The 16,492-nt window shown below is 31.6% G+C and overlaps 1 protein-coding gene across 6 annotated transcripts in view; it reads right to left on the reverse strand.

Moving 5' to 3' along the window:
* Positions 1 to 16,492, reverse strand: part of CSMD3 (CUB and Sushi multiple domains 3) — a 1,287,556-nt gene that overhangs the window by 1,123,940 nt on the left and 147,124 nt on the right. The gene's annotated exons all lie outside the window — the stretch shown is intronic.

Consider the following 16,492-nt stretch of genomic DNA (forward strand, 5'->3'; position numbering starts at 1 on the left):
GAAGAGCCAGGTCTAAGACTACAACTATCTTATTGCCTCCTATTATCAAGTAAACACCGTGTTTGGCATCTGATTGTCTTTGAGACATTAATAAAATAGAAACAATAAATATTTGAACCATTAATGTACACGTTAACATACAAAATTATTTTGTATACAATTTCAAATTTGTATTCATCAGTTGTATTAATCTAATATTTGAAGCAATATTTAAAACACTTTTATCATTAAGTTATTCAAATTAATAGAGAAGAACATTGTGAAGAATTGTTCACTTTTAGCAAAAGCTCGGTTTCTGTATTTATGTTTAAATAATCAGCATGTAGTGGCATGTTGTGTAATGGGAGATTTTTTTTTTATTTTAATCAATGGGAGAATAAGATGTATTTTTTTAAAGTGATTTTCATATAATAGCTGTATCATTATGAGGATTTGAGGTAACTTGTTTTACTCCTTCTTGTAATACGTTGTATAATTGATTTAAAAATAAACTCAGTTATGAATCCAATTAGTTTTTTCTTTAGAAGACTTCATTTTGTAATTTCATATTTATGTGTGTAGTTATTAAACATCTTTTTCTCCTTTGGATACAGTGCTTCAAGATGTCAATGTTTTTTTCTGCATCTGTTGAGATGATCATGTGATTTCTGTTTTTAATTTTGTTTATGTGGTGTATCACATTTACTGACTTGCATATGTTAAACCATCCCTGCATCTCTGGTATCAAACCCACTTGATCATGGTGGGTTATCTTTTTGGTATGTTGTTGGAGTTGGTTAGCTAGTATTTTGTTAAAGATTTTAGCACCTATGTTAATCAAGGATATCGGTCTGTAGTTTTCTTTTTGGTTATGTCCTTTCCTGATTTTGGTATTAGGTTGATGCTGGCTTCATAGAATGAATTATGGAGAGTTCTTCTTTCTCTGTCTTGTGGAACAGTGTCAAAAGGATTGGTACCAGTTCTTTGAATGTCTGTTAGTATTCTGCTGTGAATCTGTCTGGTCCTGGACTTTTTTTCATTGGTAATTTTTAAATTACCATTTCAATCTTCCTACTTGTTATTGGTCTGTTCAGGGTGTCTAATTCTTCCTGATTTGAGCTAGGAGGGTTGTATTTTTCAGGAATTTAATCCGTCTCTTCTAGGTTTTCTAGTTTATGTGTGTAGAAGTGTTCACAGTAGCCTTGAATGATCTTTTGCATTTTGACTGTGTCAGCTGTAATGTCTTCTGTTTCATTTCTTAGTGAGATTATTTGGATTTTCTCTCTTCTTTTCTTGGTTAATCTTGTGAATGGTTTCTCTATTTTATTTATCCTTTTGAAGAACCAGCTTTCTGTTTAATTTATCTTTTGTAATTTTTTTTTTTTGTTTCAATTTCAGTTGGTTCTGCTCTGTTCTTGGTTATTTCCATTCTTCTAGTGGCTTTCAGTTTGGTTTGTTCCGGTTTCTCTAGTTCCTTGAGGTGTGACCTTAGAATGTCAGTTTGTGCTCTTTCAGTCTTTTTGATGTAGGCACTTAGGGCTATGAACTTTCCTCTTAGGAACGCCTTTGCTGTATCACAGAGGTTTTGATATGTTGTATCATTGTCATTCAGTTAGAAGAATTTTTAAATTTCCATCTTGATTACGCTTTTGACTCAATGCTCATTCAGGAGCCGGTTATTTAAATTCCATGTATTTGCATGGTATTGAGGGTTCCTTCTGGAGTTGATTTCCAGTTTTATTCCACTGTGGTCTGAAAGAGTGCTTGATATAATTTCATTTTTTTAATTTATTGAGGCTTATTTTTGGCCTATCATGTGGTCTATCTTGTAGAAAGTTTCATGCACTGCTTAATAGAATGTGTATTCTGTGGTTGTTGGATAAAATATGCTGGATATCTATCTGTTAAGTCAGTTTGCTGCAAGGTAAAGTTTAAATCCATTGTTTCTTTGTTGATTTTCTGTCTTGATGACCTGTCTAGTACTGTCAGTGGAGTACTGAAGTCCCCCACTATTATTGTGTTGCTGTCTATATCATTTATTAAGTCTATTAGTAATTGTTTTATAATTTTGGGACCCCCAGTGTTGGTGCATGTATGCTTAGGATTGTGATATTTTCCTGTCGGACAAGGCATTTTACCATCATGTAATGTCTCTCTTTGTCTCTTTTAACTGCTGTTGCTTTAAAGTTGGTTTTCTCTAAGAACAGCTACCTTTGCTTGCTTTTGGTGTCCATTTGAATGAAATGTTTTTTTCCACCCTTTTACTTTAGTTTATGTGAGTCCTTATGTGTTAGGTGAGTCTCCTGAAGGTAGCAGATAGTTGGTTGGTGAGTTCTTACCCATTCTGTAATTCTGTATCTTCTAAGTGGAGCATTTAGGCCATTTACATTCAGTGTTAGTATTGAAATATGAGGTACCCTTGCATACATCATGCACTTTGTTGCCTGTGTACTTTGTTTTTTGTTTTTGTTTTTTAAATTGAATTTTTGTTTTATAGGTCCTGTGTGATTTATGCTTTAAAGAGGCTCTGTTTGGTGTGTTTCCAGGATTTGTTTCAAGATTTACAGCTCCTTTTTAGCAGTTCTTGTAGTGGTGACTTGGTAATGTCAAATTCTCTCAGCATTTGTTTGTCTAAAAAAGACTATATCTTTTCTTCATATATGATGCTTAGTTTCGCTGGAAACAAAATTCTTGGCTGATAATTGTTTTGTTTGAGGAGGCTGAAGATAGGACCCCAATTCCTTCTAGCTTGTAGGGTTTCTGCTGAGAAATCTGCTGTTAATCTGATAGGTTCTCCTTTATATCTTAATGTAATAAAAGCCATCTATGACAAACCCATAGCCAACATAATACTGAATGGGTAAAAGTTGAAAACATTCCCTCTGAGAACTGGAACAAGACAAGGACGCCTATTCTCACCACTCCTCTTTGATATAGTACTGGAATTCCTAGCCAAAGCAATTAAACAAGAGAAAGAAATAAAGGACATCCAAATTAGTAAAGAGGAAGTCAAGCTGTCACAGTTTGCTAATGATATGATTGTTTACCTTGAAAACCCTAAGGACTCCTCCAGAAAGCTCCTAGAACTGATAAAAGAATTCAGCAAAGTTTCCAGATACAAGATTAATGTACACAAATCAGTAGCTCTTCTATACACCAACAGTGACCAAGTGGAGAATCAAATCAAGAACTCCACCCCTTTTACGATCACTACAAAAACAAAACAAAACAAAACAAAAAAAAATAGAACACTTTGGAATAAACCTAAACTAGGAGTGAAAAGACCTCTGCAAGGAAAAGTACAAAACACTGCTGAAAGAAATCATAGATGACATGAACAAATGGAAACATATACCATGCTCATGAATGAGGAGAATCAATCTTTTGAAAATGATCATACTGCCAAAAGCAATCTCCAAATTCAACACAATCTCCATCAAAATACCAACATCACTCTTCACAGAATTAGAAAAAACCATTCTAAAATTCATATGGAACCAAGAAAGAGCCTGCATAACCAAAGCAAGACTAAGCAAAAGGAACAAACCTGGAGGCATCACATTACCTGATTTTAAACTATACTATAAGGCCATAGTCACCAAAATAGTGTGGTGCTAACATAAAAATAGGCACATAGACCAATGGAACAGAATAGAGAACCCAGAAATAAACCCAAATACAGCCAACTGATCTTTGACAAAGCAAACAAAAACATAAACCTCCGGGGAAAGGACACCATTTTCAACAAATAGTGCTGAGATAATTAGCTAGCCATATGAAGAAGAATGAAACTGGATCCCCACTTCTCACCTTACAAAAAATCAACTCAAGATGGATTAAAGACATAAATCTAAGACCTGAACTATAAAAATTCTAGAAGATAACACTGGAACAACTCTTGTAGACATTGGCTTAGGCAAGGATTTTGTGACCAAGAATCCGAAAGCAAAAGCAATAAAAACAAATATAAATAGCTTGGACCCAATTAAACTACAGAGCTTTTGCACAGTAAAAGGAACATTCACCAGAGTAAACAGACAATCCACAGAGTGTGAGAAAATCTTCACAATCTTTACAAAATCTGACAAAGGACTAATATCCAGAATCTACAACAAACTCAAATCAGTAAGAAAAATGTAACAATTCTATCAAAAAGTGGGCTAAGTAAATGAATAGACAATTCTCAAAAAAGAAGATGCACAAATGGTAGCAAACAGGTGAAAAAATGCTCAACATCACTAATGATGAGGGAAATGCAAATCAAAACTACAATGCGATACCATCTTACTCCTACAAGAATGGTCATAATCAAAAAATAAAAAAAAAATAGGTGTTTGTGTGGATGCAGTGATCAGGGAACACATCTACACTGCTGGTGGGAATGTAATCTATTACAACCACTATGGAAAGCAGTGTGGAGATTCCTTAAAGAACTAAAAGTAGAACTGCCATTTGATCCAGCAATCCCACCCCTGTGTACCTACCCAGAGGAAATCAAGTCATTATTTGAAAAGATACTTGTACATGCATGTTTATAGCAGCACAATTCACAATTGTAAAATCATGGAATCAACACACATGTCCATCAATCAATGAGTGGATAAAGAAACTGTGATATACATTTGTCATATATATATGATGGAATACTACTCAGCCATAAAAAGGAATGAATTAACAGCATTTGCAGTGACCTGGATGAGACTGGAGATTATTATTCTAAGTGAAGTAAGTCAGGAACGGAAAACCAAACATCATATATTCTCACCAATATGTGGGAACTAAGCTATGAGGACCAAAATGTTTAAGAATGATACAATGAACTTTGGGGACTTGAGGGAAAGAGAGGGAGGGGTATGTGGGATAAAAGACTACAGATATGGTGCAGTGTATACTGTTCAGGTGATGCGTACACCAAAAATCTCACAAATCACCGCTAAAGAACTTACTCATGTAACCAAATACCACCTGTACCCTAATATATATGGAAAAAAAAATATGTCAGTGTTTGGGACTTGGAGTCCAAAACCAGTGTTTCTGTCAATGTATATCATGGAGGAGGCCCTCAGTAAGTACTTATTAATTTAATGGGTTGAAATGGTAGGAGATTATCCATGCCATCTTAACAATGTCTTATTCACTCTAAGAATTGTGTTATTGAAACATCATAAGAATGTAAATTTAAATCCAGTTATTAAGAAAATTCTTATAGCTTAAGTAGAGACTCTTGTTCAGAGAAAGTAAGTTTTCCCCATGTTATCCTCAAAAGCTTAGGATATATCATATATCTCATACACGTTTATTTGAAATATCTTTCCAGGCACAACTGTATAGTTATTTTAAGGTAAATCTAATATGATTTGTATTTTTAAAATGTGAGTTATAAATTTATAGTATTTAAATATATTGTTTTCATCTGGACTTAACATGTTCTCTAGGTAATTTAAAAGCATACTATTTTATAGATAAGTATAATATTTTTCCATGTAATTATTTGTACTGTTTTTGATATTTGTAAAATTTAGTTTTTTGCATATATTGCTCGTTACTACATTATCAGTTATATTCCCTTCACATCGATGCATGATGAAACTGCATAGTGAATGACATTTTATGTTTCTTTGAAAATTGTACCACAGTCCAGCTGTATTTTCTTTGACTCACAGTTGAAGAAATCACAGCTCAGGATAAGTAAATCGTTTACTTATAAGTAAACAATTAGTAAGTAAATTGTTTAAATTCATGCAGGTGGTAGGCAGGTAGTGGAGCAAAGATAAAAACCTGTATCTTCAGGCCCCAATCCACTAGGACTTTCCCATAAGAGAAATGTTTTTTTTCTATGAAGCCAGAATAAAATTTTAATCAATTTTTTTTTTTGCACAATGCCCATGTAGGTTTCTTAACAAGTATCTTGAATGGAACAAGAACATATTTCACCCACATCACAACTTTAAGTAGTTGTGGGTGGTAAGAATGATTATGAAGTCATTGAATTAAAGGTGAGTAAGGCAATGGGGAGCCATTGCTGATTGTAGTTGGTGACATCTTTATAGCAAAAACTGCAGTGGTTAGCAAAGATATTTCCCTACTGGGAAAACTAAATTAGTAAACAAATATATGAGATGAACATCCTAGAATCATCCAATATAAATTTCATTCAGATATTATTTTTAGTAGGTCAAAAACTGACAGTGACCAATAAAGTATGAAACTGAATTCGTTCTGCTTATTAGTGAATATTTTGTCACATCCTGACAATAACTATGTTCTCTCACCCTAAATTTGTCTTTCAAAAATGCATATAAACTCTTATTAATGAATAATTATTTCATTTTAATACATTTGGTTTCATGAAAATTCCACAGCATTTCTTCTATTTTTTTTTTTTTTTTTTTAACATTTCAACTGTTATTTGGTGAATATTTTGTCATGGACCAGGACCTGTCTATGGCAATTTTTTAAGTACATTTTCTCATCTGACAGCATGGTGCAATGTATTAGCTAGTATTTTTTTTTTTTTTTCATTTTAAATGTAATGGTTTCTCATTGATAATCTCTATTCTTACTTGTCCTTACTCCCACATACATCTCCAATCACATCTTAGCATTTTATGTTTTACTAGACAAGAGACTCATCAGAGGTTTTTGTTACTTGTTTCAGAAATCATGCACTTAGAACATGTGATCCTGTCTCTTCTTATGTTCCCTTTTGGATGAAAACATTCTTGAAATATTTCCTCTGTAAAACCTTAGAAATGATAATGATGTTTTATGCTGAAATGAATAACTAGTCACAAGGAGAATTAAACAATTAACTTACAACTTTCTATCAACAAGTAATATGAAAAGTACTAAAGTAATTATTTCGCAATTAATGAGAAATTGATAGAAATTTACATTGCAAGCAAGCCATTTAAAATGTCAATGCACATGTTTTTTAAATAACAGATTGTACATATAGAATATTTTGCAATTAATGAGGATTAACGTACTGCATTTCAACTTAATGTGATGGAAATTCTCAAAGCATCAAAGTTGTTAGATATGAATGATACCTTCTCACTCTCTAACTATGTTTATTAGGTTTTAACTGTAAGATTTTATTATTTTGGGGAGAGTTGAGAAGAATGACTGCATGTATACAATCTCTAAGAATGTAAAAAAAAAAGACTCTAAATATCTATTTAAATGTAATGTGTATAATAGCTGATAACAATATTAAAATGTTCTTTAAAGAATGGATGCAAGAGACATCATTTTAAATTAAGAGGTTATTAGTATATTGCTGCTTATAATAAGATAGAAGCAAAACAGACAGGGATGTAAGAGGAAAGAGAGAAAGGGAGAGAAAGGGAAGTAGGAGGAAAGGAGAGAGGGTGAGGAGTAACGAATGACTGATGGAGAGAGAAAGAGGAAGAGGAGAGAGGGAAAGAGAGATTTATTTAAAAACAAAAGTGGTACTATTACAAACTCCTAGGATTTTGTGAATGTTAAGTAAGGTAATTCATGTGAAATGGTCTAGTGTATTTTTTGGATAACAAATTGTCATTAAATACTAGTCTCTTTAGTGATGTGACTCAAACTCCATTTCCCTTTTTGCTGCACTCTATCCTGCTACTGCTAAGATATATTACATAATACCACCAGCATAAGCACAGTGATTTCACATTACTCACAGTAAGACTTTTGGATATGAATTATCTTATAATTTTTCTTTGGTTCAACAGTTCTTAAAAATGATCCAAGGATATACAGAGAATTCTCTGCTGAAACAAACTATTAGCTTATTTAATGTCACAATGAACAAGAAAACCACAGGAACAAGCTGATATTTAAAGTAATGGCTGTTCTGTTAAAATAAATCATGCATATGCTATTGATATTGGAGTACACGAAGCACGGCACAATAATTCATGGTTATGTCAAGATGTCACTGGCAGTAATATTAAAGAAAAATATGGCTGTGACAACATTTGAATAATTATATCATTTGTTGAGAGTAAATGAGCTGAAGCTTCTATGAAATATAAAATTCCAGAAAGAAACGTGTGAGAAAGGCAAATTCACCATGCTGGGAACACATGCTGGGTATAGATGTAAATATTTGTCAATGAGGCACTTCCATAAGATTTGGAATGTGAATAAAAGTGTAAGCCATTATCATGTTATGGCAGGTAGATACAGGGACTTCAGAAAGTTTTAGAGGTGAGGTTTATGCATTGACTTAACAGAATTCTTATTAAAAACAACCATTTGATTTTGCAAACAACTGAGCTTATCACTGGTATTTCCCTGCAATTTTGCAAATTCTTGATTTCCTGAAAGTTAGCAAAGGCTATCCTTGACCATCATAAGCCAGCTTTAAACCTAGAATTCTTGTTATTAAAAGAATTCCTGCTTGAAGTATTTCATTTTTTTTCTGAACACTGAGAAATGCAAAAAGGCCACCAGCCTGTTAAGGAAATTTTCCTCTCCAAATAATTTCAAAGTAGGTTATTTTCTAGTAAATTATTTTCACCTTTTTTGTCACAGACGTGTTCCTTTGATTTCTAGCACAAGTTACAGTAATATGCAAATGATTCTTAGATAAGATGATATTGACAGTATATTCTTAACTATTTGTGTGAAACTGTGCATGATTTTCATTATTCTAACTTTTGGCATTTTTTCCTCTATCTAAATAAAAATGATGCCTGATATTTAAAGTAGAAAAACATAAATTACTATCTACTAGAGAAAACTTTTTCTTCCTTCAAAAATGGATATTGATAAAAATGTAGATATTCTTAACTCACTATGTTTAAAGATACCATGTTTCCATAAAATTTGTTTTACCAATGACTTTAGAGTTTGATCTTCAGGATCAACATTTTCTCCAGAACCCATGAAATATACTACTAAAATTTTTCTTCAAAAGTCAACCTTTCCGATTTGTTCTCTTTCTGCTGCAAATACTTCAAAGCTTCTATAATGTCTCTCTTCTCATTTTCTCCCTTGAATCACTGATCTTTAAGGCTATACATGACTTTAATTCCAAAGGCCATCTTGAATCATTGAGAAAACTAGAAATACAGGAAAATTATGTTGAGCAATTAATCAATTTAAGTATATTTTACAGTGTCCCCACTTTGTATAAACTCCCGCAAATATTAATTAATATATTTTAATAAATATATTATTAATATATTTTTCTAAGGTTTCTAAGAAGCAGTTGACTCTAGTGACTATAAGCTTGTATTTTAGAATATACAATTAAAAAAATATTAATTCTGCTGCTTATTAACAGTGTAATATTGGACAAATTACTTTATTCCAAAAAACTAGGGATAAGATGAGGTAAATACTAGCAATTATCCCATTGTTATGTTGGCAAATTTAATTGGGATAATGCTTGTAAAAGCTTACCACAGTTGCTGGAGTATGTGGAATATTATTTTTACCATAATTATTTTGAAGATGAACCCACCCAAGTTTCATCTAATTATAAAACAAACAAACAAACAAACAAACAAAAAAACTCATTCAGTGATAACTCTGGAGCTGGACTACCTGGAGTAAATCTCAGTGATTCCATTTATTGTTGTGTGACATTGGGCAGGTTACCTGACTCTCCCGGTTCCTCATTGGCAAAATGTAGATGAAAATAGTACTTCCCCCTTAAATCCCTGTCAAGTTTAAATAAGTTAACACAAGCACATCACTTAGAACAATGCCAAGCATTTAGCAAACTAGCTACTCTTGAGAAAGATGACAGACCTGAGAATTAGAGAATTCTTTTACACACCACTCAGAGTTTTCTTCTTGAAGCACCAAATTATTGCTAGTTATAACAAACTTGGAGTATTTGGGATATGCTATTTTGTTCTACTAGGTCTTTTATTTTTTCTGCTAAGTTTATCATTGCTACGACTTTTGATCTTTTTGGATGCAGAATTAGTAAAGACTCATCACAAGCTATATATTTAAGGTCAATTAAAAAAAAATTATGACCAAGAGAGGTGAGAGCATTGATAAAGATTCTCAATTAGAAGACAGAGAGAGAGAGAGAGAGAGAGAGAGAGAAATACAGCTGTGTCTTTAGTAACTTATAATTACTGAGATTGAGTCAACCGACTTCCTCCAATAAACCCTGCCACTTTTTTACGTGTATTTCAAAGATATTTTTATCAGAAAGTATTACACACACTTTATCATGTGACTGTCATTGTATTTCTTTATGAATACTGTATATTCATTAAGGAAAAACTAAAACAAAACAAAAAACACCATTCTACAAATGCATGCTTTACATTTCCTATATTGACAATTTTCATTTGATCCACTTACCAATCCATACCAATAAGAATTTAATTCCAAATTTATGACTCCTTCTATTTCCCAGAAAGGTAATATTAATTAGCACTGACTCTCAGTTTTTAGCAAAACATGAAATTTACACAACTTGTGTTTTTTTTTAAGCATTTAAAATGTATATATTAGAATGTGGCATTTTCGTTGTCAATTTCCTCCAGTCATTAGAGAGTTTGCACATACAATCTATGCCACTAAATAATACATAATCTTTGTGATATGTTCCATGGTAAAGACGAATCATAATTTCTTTAATCCAAAATAAGTATAGAAAGTTTCTGAGGATCTATTCCATTACCAGTTTTGTTGAATTAAATATTTTTAAAAATACATTATGAAGAGATATATTTTACATAAAATACAAAGAGCACTGTAACTGGAGATTTTGAATAAAGCCTTATGATGGTGATGATTAAAGATGTTTTGATAAAGATTCTACTATAGTTTATTCTAGATATTGTAAAATTTAGGAATGTGGAGAACCTTTTCGGAAATGTTTCGATTCTGTCTTTAAGTCAGTATTTTATTTACAAAGCTATTAGAGAGAAGTGACTGAGAATATAGCAATTACTTTTACAAGATATGTATAGCCATTAATTATTTCCATTGTGCCCAATATCACTTTCTTATAAAATTATTACCACTGCCCTCTGAGATGATTATTTACTTGTGTGTATGCGTGCATATATCCCAGTACAAATGGTAAATAACATAACATGTCAAAACATTATTTCTAATCATTTTAGGTTAAATTACAGTACAATCTGTCTTCATTGGAATACATCATAAAGAAAATATCAACATGAGAATGCAGTGACATGGAACATACATACGGTCATTTACCTAAGTAATGAATTTAGACATGATTTATGGACTAATTTAGTGTTTTCAAATGATCATTATTTTCTTGTCACATGAAAAGCCATTCAGTCAATTAATCTACTATTTTTAAATAATAATCATAGGCCATATTCTATCATTTAAATTGGAAAATGGTTAAAATTAAATAATAAATTACTTGTACTTTTATAAGCTCTTTACTCTACATGTTTTTTTTTAAATTCCCCATTTATATAATAAATACAAAATGTTAAAATTTTCTACTTCACAATATTGAAAATAATTAAGGTTAACAAATACTAGCAAATGTAATTACATAATAATATCTTCATATATTTGAATGCTCTATTTTTCAACATTCTAGGGATATTTATGTGAGATTTACTAATATGAGAAATGCCAATTTAATTATATTTTAATAAACTCTAATAACTACATATTTTATTTGTTAAAAACCATGGAAATATGACTTGAAGTTGCAATAAATGTTGTGCTGTCTATTAGGCATCTGTTTTAAACATAAAAGTATGGTATAATATATGTGACTTTCCCCATTATCTATCAGTTAATATTATGGCATTAAAATGGAGTGATTAGATTAAAGTAACTCATCATACTATTTCAATCATTTAACATTTTCATGATAACTATGATAGGACTTAATTGGGAGACTTAAAATTTTCTTTTTAACACTGCATTTAAGGACAGTTATTGGAAAATTACATGTTTCTTTGAAAAGCTAACGAAGTTTCTATGTGAGAAGGAAAGCTAAGGTATTATGGATCATACATGGAAGAAATAAAAAATACTAAATACTTTTGATAAGGCTAGCAGATAGTCTTTTTAATTTGGGATTCCTTTGAGAGCACTTCATTTTCAGTTACACTATGGAAATAGACAAGAAACCACCATTGTCTTGGAAACCCAAAATGTTTGTTCCCCTACTAGTAGCCACCAGTGTATCAGATACTGAAAGGTTTAATAGAGAAATATGTTATTGACTGTACACAAAGTTATATGAAATCATCGATAAAGTCAGAGTGAGGGAATACATTTTGTTTGAACTAGGTGTGTATTCTATACAAAAAACTCTAAAGGAAGTAAAATAAACATCAATAGACAAACATCAATGAGTATTTTATAGTGAAAATAACAATAAAATTAACTTCCTTGATAGATTCTCATTTTGCAATGTTCTACTTCTACTTACTTCTAAGTAGAAGTTCTACTTACACATCACAGACAAGATTAGAATAATCGCATAATGTTTTTAAGCCAATATTCACTAGGTTTAGGAATTAGCATTTTGCCATATTTTATAGCTGTTAATGTGTCCTAGGTATTGAATTAATAATGCCTAGTTTAAAAGGATGTTTACAGTTTACTTTGTAATTATTATTTATTTCGTTAGGGGACCCATATAACTCTGAGATTTCAGTACAATTTTGATGGAATAGAAGAATGATAGAAATAGTTTATTCTTATATGGTTTGTAGTTAGATGACAAGAATGTAAAATAAAAAATTTATAAGCTATCGAATTTCTAAAAGAGAGAATATTGGCAAGCATAATATTAAATAGTCATGTTCATAAGTGTATACATTAATTTATATTCAAAAGATTCCAATACTATTTTGTAAATGATAAAAATTTAAGAAAATTAAATAATATAATTTTTATCATTAGATCAACAAAAATATACATAAAACAGAAGCATATTCATAAACTATGTACTGATGGGCATATTTGGAAACTATTATGAAGATAAAATTGTTTGTAAATGTTAATTGGACAATTATATGCAGAACCATAATCAATTATTTTTATTAGTCTTTGGGAACAAAAAATAATAGACTTCATTTACACACAAAAGTATCACTGATTTTGTGGAGAATTTGAAATATGCTCGTGAATGTGACAAAAATGTAGTTTTAGAGGCAGCATACGAGATGGCATGCTGTTAAACATAATAGTTATATTAACAGTTGCCAGATAATTTCAGCAAGTTAGGTTGGAGGTAATATTATTAGGTTGATACAAAAGTAATTGAGGATTTGCCATTATTTTTTTAAAGGTGAAAACCTCAATTACTTTTGCCCCAACCTAATAAAAATGAACTAATATGTTAACAATGTGAAAACAGAGGAGGAAAAGAAGGTAGAGTGTTGGGAAAGTAGGGAGAAGAAAAATGAAAAAAAAATTTTTGGCTAAATTTTTATAACCTATCAACCAACCAACCAAGCAAACTGTTCCAGCAGACATTTTGTTTTAGAGTATCATTTTAAATTCCTTCTAAACACATTATCTTTGTGATGTTCCAATGTTAAATCATTGCAACCATGACACACCTTCACTCTAGCTATTTTATATGTACATGGGAAGATATAAAATTTTACTATTTATACTATGAAATATAATTCTAAACATTATAACATCTATACTCTCATAGGTGAAACATTTTTATCTTCAGATAACTTCTTACCTGACCTTTAAGTATATATATCTGATTCCTATTTTACATGCCCACTTGGATGTCTAATCCACATCTCAGACATATGTCCATAACCTGAATTTGGAGATTAGAAATTGAGGAGCGGAGAGAAGCTATTATTCCTCCTTTCTCTCTTTCTTTCTCTTCATTTGCTTCTGGCAGCAACTGTGGAAGTGACTGTATTGCTTTGAGGATCCCTGCTTTGGTGGCAGCAGCCCTCTCTTAGTGGTTCTAGCAGTGACCATATGATTTCCCATCTATAGGGTGAGCATCTGCTGATGGTCCTCCCCCATTCCCGTATCCACTAAGTGCCACAGTAGTGCATGGTACATGGCATCCTCATTAGCACAGCAGTCAGTTTGTTTTGTATTCTGGAAAGCCCAACCCTTCGGTCTCACTCTCTAGCCATATTTTCTTTATTTGGTAAATAACTCCTGAATCATTTCTTTTCCTTTGCCCATTTTCATCTCTTCAATTCTTTTACAACAAGTTCCCTTTATTAAATTATTTATATTTGTTTTCCTAATCATAGCCTGAAACAGAAATTAAGGAAGGTGGCTATTTATGGGTAGAAAATAATTTTCTCATTTTTCTCATCAAAGATGTAGGAAGAAAAATACATATAAGAAATAAAATCAATAGATAAATACTTTACCCTCAGTTACAGTTAACTGAGTATTACCTTACTGATAATAAAATCAGATCATGGTTTAAGTGTTTTTCTCTTGAGTAAAAAAATGTATTTCCATAAATGATATTCTATCTCCATTGAAACTGGATTCATAGCTAGGTAGTCTTAAATGAATTCTAAATACTGTTTTATATCAGAACTCACTGTACTCTCTGAGCCATTAGATATGTCTTCTTGCTATCATGTATTACATTAAGAATTATATTGCCACATGTATATGAGTCACTTAATTTAATTTTAGCTAATAAGGAATATCAAACTATCTTGAAAAGGAAATTCGAGGATGCTTTTAAAATTAAATTATTTATGTCAATGAAATAATTGTTTGTCTGTTTTTATATTAAATCAGCATAATTACTTTAACTAATGAAATAATGTTAAATGCTACCAGTTATTATATAATGAATCAAACGTTCAACATACATTATCTCATTACCTCCCATAACATATATGTCTATACATGACTTTATTTATATTATTCCATTTTAAAAATGAAGAAACCAAAGGCCTATGAGAATATAAATTTCTCATTAAAGGCCACATTGTTAGCAAATGATAAAGTCGGAAATTAGACCATTTTCTTTTTGCTGTTCTGCGAGGACTCTCAATTAGTTTTGCTAAATTTTTAATGAGTGTATCCAAATTATTCTGATGTAAGAAGTTAATGTGAATGCTTAAAATTAATCCATGGATCTGGCAATTAGAAAATCACCTTGTTCTGAGTAGCTTCAGTGAGGTGACAAATCTAAGTCATTGATGATTAACAGAAATAGGAAAAGAGGAAATATAGTAGCCCATATTGACTATCATTTTAAGATGTTTGACTATGAAAAAAATATAAATTATAGTGTGACTGACATCCACCTTAATAAAGGATAATCCTAATTACAGACTTGTGGAAGGAGAAAATGAGGAACTGAATCATAACATCATAAATAGTAATGCAGAGTCATAGCAGCCAAGATTTCAAGAGTATCTCACTAATGATTATGTAAAACGTTGTGTGTGTGTCATGTACTGAGTTAATGTTTTACACATTTAATCCACAAAACACTGTAAAAATAGCAGTGTTTATATCCTTATTTTCCATACAGTTTATTTTTATTTTCCTTTTATTTTTAATGGGTACAAAGCTGGTGCATATATTTATGGGGTACATGATGTATTTTGAAACAGGCATATAATAAGTCATAATCACATCACGGTAAATGGGACATTCATCACCCCAAGCATTTATCGTTTATTTCAGTTACAAACATTACAATTATACTCTTTTAGTTATTTTAAAATGCATAATAAATTATCGTTGACTGTAATCACCCTGTTATGTAGAAAGGTTAAGTGGTTTGCTCACTCCTATTTGTTTAGTGGAAGAACTATAATTCAAAAGAGGCTTTTATCTGACTCCAAAATTCATATTGTTTCTACTAATTTAACACTGTTGCCACCACAATTTACATATAATTTGAAGGTGAAGAAAAGAGAGACATTCAGACTTAAGTATTAGAAGAACAAAATGTCTTCCCATCAAAGAACATTAACACAAAAATAATACTGTTTTAAAATATTAACTATCTAAAAGTAGAGCAGAAAGAATGATATAAAATAAAGTTTAAAATTTACCAATAGGTCAATTTAGTGGATTGAAAAATATGTGAGTTTAAAATAGAATAGTAGAAAACTAGGGCCAGCGTGGTAGCTCATGCCTCTAATCCTCGCACTTTGCGAGGCCCAGGTGGGAGAATTATCTAAGCTTGGAGTTCAAGACCAGCCTAGGCAACATGGTGAAACCCATCTCTACTAAAATACAAAAAATTAGCTGGTCGAGGTGGCAAGTGCCTGTAGTTCCAGCTACTCAGGAAGCTAACGCACCAGAAAAGAATTACTTCAACCCGGGAGGCAGAGGTTGCAGTGAGTCAAGATTGTGCCACGGCACACCAGCTCAGGCAACACAGTGAGACTCTGTCTCAGACCAACCAACCAACCAACCAACCAAACAAACAAACAAAACAGAAAGAAAGCTCCCTGAAACTTCCAAATAAAATATTTGTTGAAAGTAAATGTGTGACCAGATTCTAGAAGGGATTTTCATGAGAAGAACAGAATTGACCTGAATAGGGCAATTAGCGTCCCATGAATGTCAT

The sequence above is a fragment of the Papio anubis genome, chromosome 8, assembly GCF_008728515.1.
Source record: "Papio anubis isolate 15944 chromosome 8, Panubis1.0, whole genome shotgun sequence".
Classification (NCBI taxonomy): Eukaryota; Metazoa; Chordata; class Mammalia; order Primates; family Cercopithecidae; genus Papio; species Papio anubis.